Here is a 12,993-nt window from a genome sequence, read left to right as displayed (position 1 = left end):
ACTTTTTTGAAATCAATGAAAACAAAACATATTAAAAACCTGTGAGATACAGCAAAAGCAATATTAAGTTTATAGCATTAAGTGTTTACATTAAAAAAAGAAATGTCTCAGATTAATGACCTAATGATGCATCTTGAAAACTGAGAAAATTAGCAACAATCACAAAACCCTGAAATCAGCCTGAGGTGAGTAATACTAAAAATCAGAGCAGAAATAAATGAAATTGAAAGTAAAAAAAATACCCCAAAATATCAACAAAGTTGGTTTTTTGAGAAGATGAACAAAATAGATAAACCTCTAGCCAGACTAACAAAGAAAAAAGAGAAAAAACTCAAATAAAATTAGAGATGAAAAAGGTGAGATTACCACTGAAATAGAAAATAAGAAACTGTTATGAGGAACTACATGCTAATAAGCTGGAATATCTCAAAGAACAAAGTAATACTTGACAAATGAGCTAAAATCAATCCCTTCAAAAATAGTGCTGGAAGAATTGGATGTCCATGTGTGGAAGTATCAAACAAGATTTCTACTTTACTCCTTATACAAAAATGAACTCAATGACCTGATACCATCAAATTACTAGAGGAGAACACTGGGGAAACTGCAAGACATTGAAATAAGCAAAGACTTCATGGAAAAAGACTCCAGAAACACAGGCAATCAAATCAAAATATACAAATGGGATTACATCAAGCTGAGAAGTTCCTGTACTGCAAAAGAAACACTTAGTAAAATGAAGAGGCAACCAACAGAATGGAAGAAAATATTTCAAACTATGCAACTGATAAAGGATTAATAGCTAGAATTTATATAAACCATGTCCATCCACTGATGATTGGATAAAGGAATGAATTACAGTAAATATACACTATGGAAAGCTACTCTGTGGTTAAAAAAAAAAAAAAAAAAAAAAAAAAAAAAAAAAGAAATCCTATCTTTCCCAACAAAACAGTTGCAACTGGAAACCATTATACTTAGTGAAATAAGCCAGTTCCAAACAACAAATACTATATGTTTTCTCTGAACTGTGTAACTAATAGACTGGCAAAAAAGGTAATGTATAGTAGTGAAATTGACATTTTGAGTTTCAATGATGATATATAGCCCTGGTCTCTACTGATGAGGAACAGTGTTTTGTATTTTCTTATTATTTCTTGGACTTTTTACTTAGTGTAAGGTTAATCTTATGAATATAAAGTACATGTAAAGCAGATCATTGTAAGAAATTAAGAGAAGGAATAAGAGAGAAAGGAGGAGGAAGGGTGGCAGCGTGGGTAGAGAGTAGGGTACAGTGGGTAGCATCATTATGCTCTTAAATCTGTGTATATGAAATACATGAATGTTTACAAAAAAAGATACTAACTGCAAAAAATTAAAAAACAAAAAGAAAAAAAGAAAGTCTGTATCAGTATTGCAAATATGATTTTGTAAAACATTGCTTTGTATCTTTGTGAAACTAATGGTTAAGAATGCCATACTACTATAATTTTAATGATCTGTGATTACTTTAAAATTTACTGTATATTGTTACACTTGATCTTAGCCAAAAGGCCGAGAAGCGATGTATATTGTTGAAATGGTCTTTTTTTGATCCAATTATTGCCTATAGCCATTGTCTATATCCACACTAAATTAGAATGTTTTTGCCTTTCACTTATTAAACTTCTTAGTCATTGAAGTATGAAGCCTTTTCACTGTTAAGTAAATTTAAAATATGTTATCTCAAATACTAAAAAGAAAAAAGGATATGAGAGTGAGAGGGAGGAAGGGAATATCCTTGTGCTCTTAGAATTTTATGTATGAAGCAGAGAGAATCTGTTAAAAACTAAATAAAAATAAACAAAATGAAAAATAAAAAAGGGGAAAAAAAACAGAACCTTTCTCTGTTTTGCAATTCCAGGTTCCTGCTTGGGTGGGGGGTGAGGCGGCTGCAAGTGATGGCTCAAGTATTTGGGGTTCCTGCCGCTAAAGTGGAAGACCTGGGTTGAATTCCCATCTCCTGACATTGGCTCAGCCCAATCCCTGCTATTACACTTAGGGAATGAACCAGTGAATGGAAACTATGTCTCTCTTGCCTCTCTGCCTCCCAGATGTAATACAAAAATCAAAACATAAAACTATATATATTATATTTTGGGTTGAAACAGACAGGGCCATTATATTGGTAAGAATTCCATCTAATTTCTCACTTTTTCCCCACCTTGTCTTGCTTGACAAGATGTCTCAGCTTCATTCCACGCAAATTTTTAGATTTCTGCTTCAAAGCATTACATGATAATATAAGGCAATGAATATGCACAATTACCAGAACTTAGGCCACTGTATTTTTGGAGGAACTAGGAATTGCTAAATTCAAACTATAAATGAAAGGACAAAGATCGGGCCAGAAGAAAAGGAGCTTGAGTCTACTGGAGGCCAGTACTTGTATTGTCATTATGACAATTATGTCCATCAACAGCATCCTTATTCAGAAAGAATGTAGTGATTATGGGAGTTTTAAGGTTTTCCCTGAGCAACCTAAAGGGATAAATTGGACACAAATCTTGAATTTCAAGGCTGTAACTAGACATAATATCTATATGTGTCATTTGCATTTTGATGGCATGCCCAATAGCCATTTATTCTTTTTAAAATTATTTTTTAATTTATTTGTCTCTTTCTCTCTTCACTTTTCAAATAGAGTGAGAGAGAGAAAGATTGACTTAGATTGTCCATCTGCTATTTCATTCCCCAACTGCTTGCAAGGGCTGGGCCTAGACCGGGCAGTCAGGAGCCTGAAATTCAATCAGGACTCCCATGTAGGTGGCAAGGACCTAACGATTTCACCCATCCCCAGCTGTATCCAAGGTTGCCCATTAGCAGGAAGTTAAAATTGGAAGCCAAACTGGGTTTTGAAAAAAGGCCCTAACATATGGATCGCAAATATACAGAATGGCATCTTAACTGCTGCAACAAACGCCCACTCCACCCATCAATTCTTAATTTGTTTGAGGCCCTTGAGGTACTTGGCACCTTCCCAGGTCTTTGGACACACACCAAAAAAATACTCAAGCATATTCCATGGAAGTCCTCAGAAATATGCCTTGAGGGAAGCCATAACAATAGGACTATGAGACAGCACAAAGAACATTTACCTCCACATATCAAAGTCATAATCTCACAGCAGAAGTACTGCAGTGGAATGCCCAGCTTGTGTCATTTAATTGCTGTTCCCTATGTCCTTACTTGTAGTTTGGTTTTGCTGTTTGTGCTTCTTTAGTAGTTCACCTCAGTATAAATGTAAACTAACTTCCCCAGCCCGTGGCTGTGCTGAGAGGTACTTTGGGATCTGGAATCTCCTAGGGCCTCGGTTTCTGGAACATGACTTGCCCCTCTTCCTACATGCCTCTACTTAAGGGTTTCAAACTGTGCACTGGGTTCCACCACAGTACTTCTCAGGTTCTGCCAATAATGAAGGTTCCAAATGCCTTCAGAATTCTTTCTTGCTTTTATTGTATCACCTGTGACAATAACTGTTCACAGCAGAGTAAATGTTTACTGAATGCACTACCCTCTCATTTATGCATGAAGGCCTCCACAGAAACTTAGTTAATCCTTGCACATCATCAGTCAAGCCCTTACCATTTTTAAAGTAAGAGAACTGAGGCTCAGGAAAATTAAATTACTTTCTCAAAGGCATATAACCAGTAAGTGACTGAGGACAAGAACTAGGCAATAGCTTTCCAGATCCTACACTCTGAACTATCCTACTCTAATTTTGGCACAGGTCAATTTCTCTGTCTTCCACAAAACACATTCACATCAGTCCAAAATGTATTCTCTCCCCTTCAAAATTCCTCTAGATCTCTGTCTCTTGTTGGCCAAAAATTCCTTGTAATTTTCCTCTGTGTCCTTTCTCCTCTGTAGGGCTATCTTCCACCCTCCACCTTGGTGATGCTCTCTGTGGTGTTTAGCAATGACTCACAAGAATTTGGTATGAATTGAGTCTAGGAAATCCTTGATGAATGACAGTACAGATCTAAAACTGTATCTTCATCTATCAACTGCCAGAAGCAACATTTGAGATGATGTAATTCAATGTCTTACTGAGGACTGTCAAGAAGTGAGATATAGCTTAGAAACACAGGTGCACAACCTTACAAAAGTTAGTTGAGCTCTTTAAAACTCAGTGTTTCACCTGTGCAGTAAGGTTAAGGGTTCCTTTAGTGTGGGAACTGTTGTGATGGCTAGAGAGACTACATCTCTAACAAAGAATTACCAAGTCTTATTGGAAGATACTCAAAGTCAGCTTGGATTCAACTAGAGTAGTGGTTTTTAAGCTGTATTACCTGACTTGAACTCAAAATGGCAGGGAAGTACTTAGTTCAGGGAGAGGCATGAAAAGGAATAAAAGGTAAGGGACACTGCACCTCTGGACAGTTCTCCTGGAGCCTGCTCCCCAGCTCTGTAACCAGAAAAGTCTGATCTTAAAAACTTCATATAGAGTGGCACTCTATGAGATTTTTCTTTGGAAATACAACAACAACAAAAACCAGATTCAGTTAGGAAGACAATTCAAACAATGCTGCTTCACCCCCTCTTAGTCTCCCCCACCCCGCAAAATTACAGACAGCAATGATTCCAAGTCAATAAAAAGATGCTCGAATGGAAGTGGGAGGAATTATGAGGATATAAAGTATGTATTTATTAGGCTGACTATTCTTTGGGGAAAAACAAGCAGTAACTCTATAATGCGTAACTTTAGGGGACAATAGTTAGCTACCCCAGAACATTTCTTGACCCCTTCCTCTCCACCTGTAAGCAGTCAATTTTTGCTTTCTGGGACTTACTGTTAACATTCACAGTAAAAACTGAATTCTTTGGGGGCCCCTGCAGAAAGTAGCTGGTTCACCTCTTTGTCCATATTCTTCAGTATTCAGGCCTCAAACCCAAGATTGTGATAGATGGATGTCTTTCCACTTTCCAATGAGCAGAAGCTAAGAAAGAAATCCAAGACTACCTCAACTCTGATTATGAAGTAAGTCAACCCCCACCTATGGAAATACAAAAGACCTGTTCTCACAGTATTGGATTTAATCCACTAGTGAGTAGCATTTTACAAACTGAGACTTCATCAACTAAGTTGTTATTTTAAAAATGTCCATATATATGTATTTTTATCTAATTCAACCACACTCATAGCCATGAAAAAGAACAAAAAATCAAATGAAACTTTTTCTTTGTTCTTTCCTACCATTACTCTAGCCATCAAATTCAATAAATCTAAAAATGATTCTTGTTAACAATATGACCAGCAGCCCATGAGTTTTTGATTTTTTCTCCTTCCCCAATGTGTTCTTCTTTTTAATTTTCCTTCTTATTTATTCTTCAAAAGAATATGTTAATAGTCTGCACAATGCTGGTACTCTTTTACTAATGCTGTGTCTCAGTCTTTAAAAGAAAAATGCAACTTTCATTAAATACCTTGGCTCCACAGCAACAAGGGAAAAACTACAATGATGCCAACAGTAACACTAACTACTTACTAGAATGCTTGCAGTTTTCTTTTAAATTCTTCACTAAAGACCATTTGATGCATATGAGAGTCTGCATATGTGTAGGGTAACACCAATTAAACACCCGTGTGGTGTAGACCATTGGTCTGCAAGCCTTAGGCATCTTGCCTTCGGTGTATCACCTGGAAGGCTTGCTTTACACAAACTATTGTGACCCACAACCAAAATGTCTGGTTCTGCCTATCAGGGATGCCAGAGATTTTGCATTTCTAACAAATGCCCTAGTGATGCTGCTGCTGCTTTTCAAGGGACCCAGACTTCCAGAAACAGTGCAGTAAACATTTGATGTCCCTTATTTAAGGGTTCACACTGTAATGTGTGGTAGTAGTTGTATCAGTGGCTTATTCGGAAGTCTACACACCTTGTGTGAGGGCAAGAGAGAACAGGAGACACACTTACCTAGCAAGTGCTTCAAGCACCACTACCTAAACTTGCAGAGACTCCATGAGTTTTGCCCACATTTTCTTATGCAGTAAATCATGGAGAACCTCTCTCACTTACTAGACTGAGGTATTTTCAGGGTTACATTGCATCATGTATGGGATGACTGGATATAAATTATAAAGTATTTTCATAATGAAAGTACAGTCAGCCCTCCATATTCTCAGGTTCTGTATCAAGATTCAACCAAGCTTGAATTTAAAAAATAAAAATTACATCTGTACACAGACCATTTTCCTATCATTGTTCCCCAAATACAGTACAACAATTATTTACATAGAATTTATAGTGTATTTGGTATTAAAAGTCATGCAGATATTATTTAAAGCCTACAGGACACATGCATAGTTTATAAGCAAATATTACATAGTGTTATATAAGAGACTTGAACATTCAGAGATTTTGGAATCTGCAGGGGTGTTGGAACCAATTTCCCAAGGATCCTAAGCTTAGAAATTTATCCAGTCAGCAAAGATATTGTGTAAGAAGAGCAGGATTCTGATTCACCAGTCAAGTGCTGAGATTACACTTCTTCAGTAGTCAAACAAAATTGAAGGGGGAACACAAAGGCCAAAACATTTATCATGATCCAACTTTTATTTTGTTATATTACAAAAAATTTCCTTCCCTATTCTTCATTCACTGTTTTTGAATTGCTATTTAAATTTTTCATAAGTCTTACATGAATGACATTCATTGACTAGGTTTTACAAAAGAAACACAGAACCGCTTAGCAATGTCTAATGTTGAACCATAAAGTCTTATCTCATAAAACTCAAAATGTTTCAGACATTGCAAAACCTAGGTCCTGGGAATGCTTCTGATTATTCATTCTGTGTCTGGAAGGCTGTAAGCATCCGACCCTCTCCTCACTGTATCACATGAATCATCCTGTTGTAAAAGATGTACTTAATTTGAGTCTGTGTGTTAAGATCCAAAAACTTTTAAAAGGTTGTGACACTGTGAAAGTGGAATCCTAAGACCAACGGAAGCAGTCTTATTAATACACTTATATTAAAAAGCAAAACTAACCATGCAATTAAAAATCTAGAAATTTACCACAGTAGCAGCACAGCACAGTAGTATCAGACTTGTAGCCTCCCTCTAACCAGCTATGGGACCAGTCACTTAACTACTCTAGATCTTAGTTGCTTGAGCAATAAAGTGAGAGTAACACCATCACTCATCCCAAAAGCTATGAACCTGGCACATCAGTCATAGACCTCAAATGTTACCTGCTTTTACTGTTGGTTTTGACTGTTGAAGCATTCATTAGGAGCTCATCACAACCCATGGGCAGGAAAGTTTACTATAAGGTAATATAATTACAGGTAATATAATATCAATCTATGTTCCTTCTGTGTTTTTCCTCCAAATCAATCAAATAAATACTAAACATACCTCTTGGCAAATTATTAAAAGAAGGAAGATTCACTACACTAAAAATTGACCCAAGATTTACATTGTTTGGGAGCCTCATATGTTGTGGGTCTTCACTGGAAAACTAGTACTTCATACTATTAAGGAAACAGATTTTTAAAAATCAGCTTAGCTTATATTTAGATTTACTATGAAATTACCTGTGATCCTTAAAGAATAATGCCCATCAGTTAAAGCCTAAATATTCTCTAGAAATAGGAAAAATGCAAGGTACTCAATGATTGACAAAGAAAATGGAAGTAATCTATCTAATCTTCAGAAGGAATTAAGTTTACTGCCTTCCTTTGACTGTGAGAAGTGACTTTTACCCAAGAAGTACTGCTGATTTATGATGTCTACCAGGCCTGTTAAATATGGAAATTGGACCAAACATTTTTGGAAATAGTTAAATGAAAATCATAAATTTATCAGTTAGCAAGCCTTCAGAAAAAGCTTCTAAGTCTATAAAAGAATAATTTTTTCACTGATATTCTCTGCTTTGAAATTCTGTTTTAGTCTACTTAAACAATAAAGAAATGAGATTGAAAAAGGATGGCTTCTGTATATCTATTTGTTCATTCTATTGTTATGTGGCATCATTGGTGTCTAGTGAATTGATTCCTGTATTCAAGTTTCTCAGAGATTACATAATTGGATTTATGTTACTAATTTCACAGTATCCTTTAATAGAAAAATGTGATGAAAATTTTTCTAAAAGAACATCACCTAACTCAATAAATAAACATAGCTACTTCTCCAAGATGCTGCCATAAGGCACTATGTTTGAGATAATGATCTCACTTGAGACGATGAAAATTCCCGGGAAGTCACCAAACCACCTCTTCTGCATCCAAGGTCATGCCTGTGGTCATGATTGGCCTAAACTGATTCTGTGTCTTTTGTCCTTTCTTTCAGAACTCTTGGTAGAAAGCATGCATTGGAACTCAATAAGGTCCAATGGACATCTTTTCATCCTTTTTTAATATTTTCATTTACCTTTCAAATGTAGAATCAAGATGTCCCATTAGTACCGTTACTTCTTCTGCCTCTTTGCTGTGGCACAAGGAGGATGACAGTATGTGGTTACTCCTGCTCATTAAATCCTAGGTAATAACTGTACACATAGCAATTGTTTGTATTGGCATACAAAGATGCTTCATTTTCACATGTGACTATGCCTTTATCATATTTATAATGCTTGGTAGAGTCCTAAAATGATATTTCCAGTTCAAAAACTGTTTACTTCTTGATTTATTCATCTTAAGAAATTTTCAGGGTTTGCAGCTACTATAAGAACTTCATCTTCAATTCCTTTTCATTAACAATAAACTCTGGCACTGATGCCTTTTGGTCTTTTACTTATAAAAAGCACTGTGGGTTTTTGTATGTAAGATGCATACGGCATAGGTGCTCGGTGAAGGTATCATATTTAGAGTGCACAGAGGTGTTATAGCAGTAAATTTCAGTTTATTTTTCCCCATTCATCTTTTTAGCTTTCTGACAGATTTTTCTGACTCAAGTTGAGTAATACAATATTTGAAACATAGCCGCAATGGAATGTACAAGGAATTTCACTGTGTAGATTCAAATTTATTTGAAAAATAAATAGAAAATATACACCTTTAATCTTTGCTATTGAAAATTCTATGTCTCTTGGTAATATATATGTATCATCTAACTTTTAAGTTTTACTAATATCCCAGTAAAGTTTAAGGATGAAACTTGATAGTATTCAATTAAGGCAGAAACATTTTTATCATATACTATTAAAGTCATCAATTTGCCAAGATTCTTTGTAGTCTGTTTAGGCTTTGTTATATTAGTACTAAAGTATTTTAATATCGAGGAATCCTTAATACCTGTTGTAAATAATCTAAGGAGAAACAATCACTCAGATATTCTGACCAAGCAATTTCATAAATATCTACCATACCCACCACAGAGATAGTGGGGGCTCAAAAAACTTCTGGAAAAATGAGATTAAAAGATGAGCTTTTTGATGCGAAATTTTTTTGAAATCCACGTATTTATTTTTATAGCATGCATTTTCATAAACTTTTGAAGAGCCTTGTATTTAAGTACTCCTTTTTTCTTGGGTTTTTAGCTGACAGTATTTGTATGAGACCATTGAAATAACACTACCATTGGCATGATAAGATGACAATCCAAAGAGGCATGAAGCTTTAATTCAGTATCTTGAGGCAAAAAAATAAGCCAATTCATGTACAACCAAAGATGGATCGAAGGGCATTCAAACACATTAAAAAAAATCCCTGTGTAGTTACGAGAACTGGTTGTGGGAAGTCAAGGGAAAAGAGAACAACAGTATAAAAGCATTCAAAATCCCCACACAGAATGTGTGCCTCTGACTCCCTCTCTCATTGCAAACTAAATGCTTTTCTTTTTCTATTTTTAGGTTTCCAGTAATTTCAACTCTCCCATCCTTGCTATTTTGAAGAGCCATGGGCATAGAGGTGAGGTAAGAGACCCAGGGTAAGTGTAAATTGATATTGCTTTAGCTGTGAGAGCAGTAAAAGTGAAATCACAACAGGAGCGACACTTTAGGAAAACATGAAAATGATCTGCTTCCAGGTGCGGGAACTGAGTAAGCAAGGGGTATCCAATAAACATGTGAGAAATATCTGCCCCTTGTGCAGTTCGAAAATGCACGGTAAAACTCCTCTCTCCGCACAATGCCAAAATATTTAGACAGCAAGTGAAGAATTGAAACAACAATGGAGACATGAATTGTTTGGTTGTGGAAACCAACTATGAGAAGTGTTTCTTCTTTTTTCACCATGGCACCTGGAGTGTGGCCATCTCTAGTCACAGCTCATCAAGAAAATTTGAAGCAATTGAAGCCATGAATAACTTCACGATATCAATTATATTTTTGCTCCCAAAATAATGTTAATTTTATGTTTTTATATCTTATCTTGTAGGAGGGAATTAATTCATTGCTTTCTAAGACAAGAACAGATGATGTATATGATGTATATAGCTCTTCAGCATCATATCATAGATTTATTCATTCTAGATCATTACAGTTTGGATTTTCAAAAATTATTCTTCCTCATTCTAACAGATCTTCTATATATTTTACAAATTTCTCCCAGATGAAAAACCAATAACTTCCTTGATGTTACCATGATATTTCTTTCAGTTGGATTACTATGAACAAGTTTATAATCATTTTTTAGCATATGTCAATCTGAAATTTTAATAAGAAAACTATCTTTTTATATTCTAAGTTTTAAAAGAAATCCACTAATGCTATGATGACATGCATTATCAGGGGATGCCACTGAAATGTATTCATTCATGTTCTTACAAAATTTCAGAGAGTGCTTTCTTGAATGAGAAGAAGTCTTAGATGCCAACAAGGATTTAGTTACTACTGTGAAATTAAAAATACATTAAAATGCTAGATACTTCTCAGGCTCATCTAAAGGATAAAGGATCACTGGCATTCTCAAACATGAAAGAAGAGGTAAAGTTGGAGGAAAGAGAATAAAGAGCCCTGGCAAGTAAGACAGAAAAAGACATGGAGAGAAAAGCAACTATATAGGATGTGTATTCTCCAGAAGTTTATACTACTACTCTCTGCTGGGTGAATCCATTTGAAAAACACACCAAATGATCCTAACTGTTAAGAAATAACAAACAAATTTAACCAATCTGGAATATTGAGAAATTATTCAATCTATTCATCATTGTTATGAAATAACAAACAAATTTAACCAATATGGAACACTGAGAAATTATTGAACCTATAAAGCCAACAGAGTTTTAAGGCATTTTTAACATCACATGTAATGAATAAGATAGCATTGGAGTTACATTCTGCAGTCATTTGAAAAAGTAGCATTCACAAGGGTATCTAATAAGGATTATAAAGAACTCAGCCCAAAGATTCAATCATAAAGAAAGAAAAAATGGTACTTACAGCTAATAGTCCCAAGTACAATCTCCATGGATAGGAGAGGAAACTGGACACCGAAGTTGTAAATCATAGACAATCATTCTTTATACCTTACAGTTTTTATCCAATATTCAAAAGAAACAGTTGTTTGCAAATACGACTCCTTAATCATGCTCAAAATCTCTGTACTGATTAATACACTATGTTTGCACACTATAAACCCTAGGCTCTTTGCTCAAAAGGACCTCCGTATTTCAAGCAGCCATGGTGAGAAAACACACACACACACACAGATAAACACTTGATCCTTCTCTAAGACAAACATGTCTCACCATAGTTTCTTGGATGACAGATATTCTGACCCCAAAATATTTAGGATTATAATTTGCATTCAACAGCCAGTTTCCTTTTCCTGAATCAAATGTACAATGTCTATTTAAATTTCTCAAACATGAGTTCCATAGAAGTTACAGCAAATGAACACCATTTTATAGAAAGCAAAAAAGAAAATTGATCTTTTTGAATTAATCATCTTATGAAAAATCTGTTATTTAAGTAATTTAAACAGGCTATTCCATCTATTTAAAATATGTCTTTAATAAGAACTCAGTATTTCCTCAGATTAGGAATTACGTTATCAGCTGTTGACCTTTGGAAATTCTGTAGCTTCAATAGGATTCAATGAAGTATAGAAGGCTGAAATGTTTTAAAACTTTAGTATTTTGAAACTTAAAAAAAAATTCATAATTCTTAGAAAGCCTGTTTTAATTAAAATATGTAATTTTGACTTTTTTTTTACCCTAAGTGGAATATATTTCTCATGAAAATGAAGCATGACAGTAAAATTTGTCTCACTTAATGGAGCCATGCCTACTCTTTTTTCCAGTTAAGGCACTTCCTAAGTGAGTTAAAGTTGTGGCAGATTCTGTAACAGTTCACTGGACCTCATTATTCTTTGAGTCATGTAATTAAATGATCCCAAGAAATAAAATCATAACAGCGTCTATAAATCAAAGAACCCTGTTCTTTTGGAGGCCAAAAACCAAATGCCAAGAAGGACCCATCCTAAAAGAACTCGCAGTACAACTGATACCACTGTGATTTCCATTATTATAAAGGCAATTCACAAACAAGACAAGTAAGATGATTTCTGGGACTCTGGCTGGCCATGCATTCTCTATTTCTATACTATCCAAGTTTCAATTGTCAGTCACATACTATATGCTTATACAGGAACAGGAACAACAACAACAACCAACCAATGCACAAATCAGTGATATGCAGATAAAATGAATTGATATTAACAATTTAATTGTTATTTTGCCAATAGTGCTTTTAACAACACTAAAACCTAATCAGGGTAATGTGTAACTGAAATGATCCACAGGGTAATGTGTCTAAAACAGTTTTCAAACACATTTCTGGTTAGAGTTGTGATGGACCTTCCACTGTCGGCTTTTGAATTCAGCTGTTTGTTACACATTCATTATATTCTCAGGAAGGAGAGTTTTGGTTTTTTTGTTTTTTTGTTTTTTAAATCTCCCCCTAACTATTGCAGCTGCTTCTACCAAGCAACAAAAGTTGCTAGAAAAATCATATAAACACATACATGTAAAATTAGAGAAACAAGCTGCTTTATTGCCCGATTTAAAA

The 12,993-nt window shown here is 35.0% G+C and overlaps 1 protein-coding gene across 3 annotated transcripts in view; it reads right to left on the bottom strand.

Moving 5' to 3' along the window:
* The window catches only part of PRKG1 (protein kinase cGMP-dependent 1), a 1,368,024-nt gene that overhangs the window by 842,041 nt on the left and 512,990 nt on the right, over window positions 1-12,993 (bottom strand).

Source organism: Oryctolagus cuniculus, chromosome 15, assembly GCF_051225735.1.
Source record: "Oryctolagus cuniculus isolate XC-2025 breed Fujian yellow rabbit chromosome 15, ASM5122573v1, whole genome shotgun sequence".
Lineage (NCBI taxonomy): Eukaryota > Metazoa > Chordata > Mammalia > Lagomorpha > Leporidae > Oryctolagus > Oryctolagus cuniculus.
This window is presented reverse-complemented; position numbering and strand designations above follow the sequence as displayed.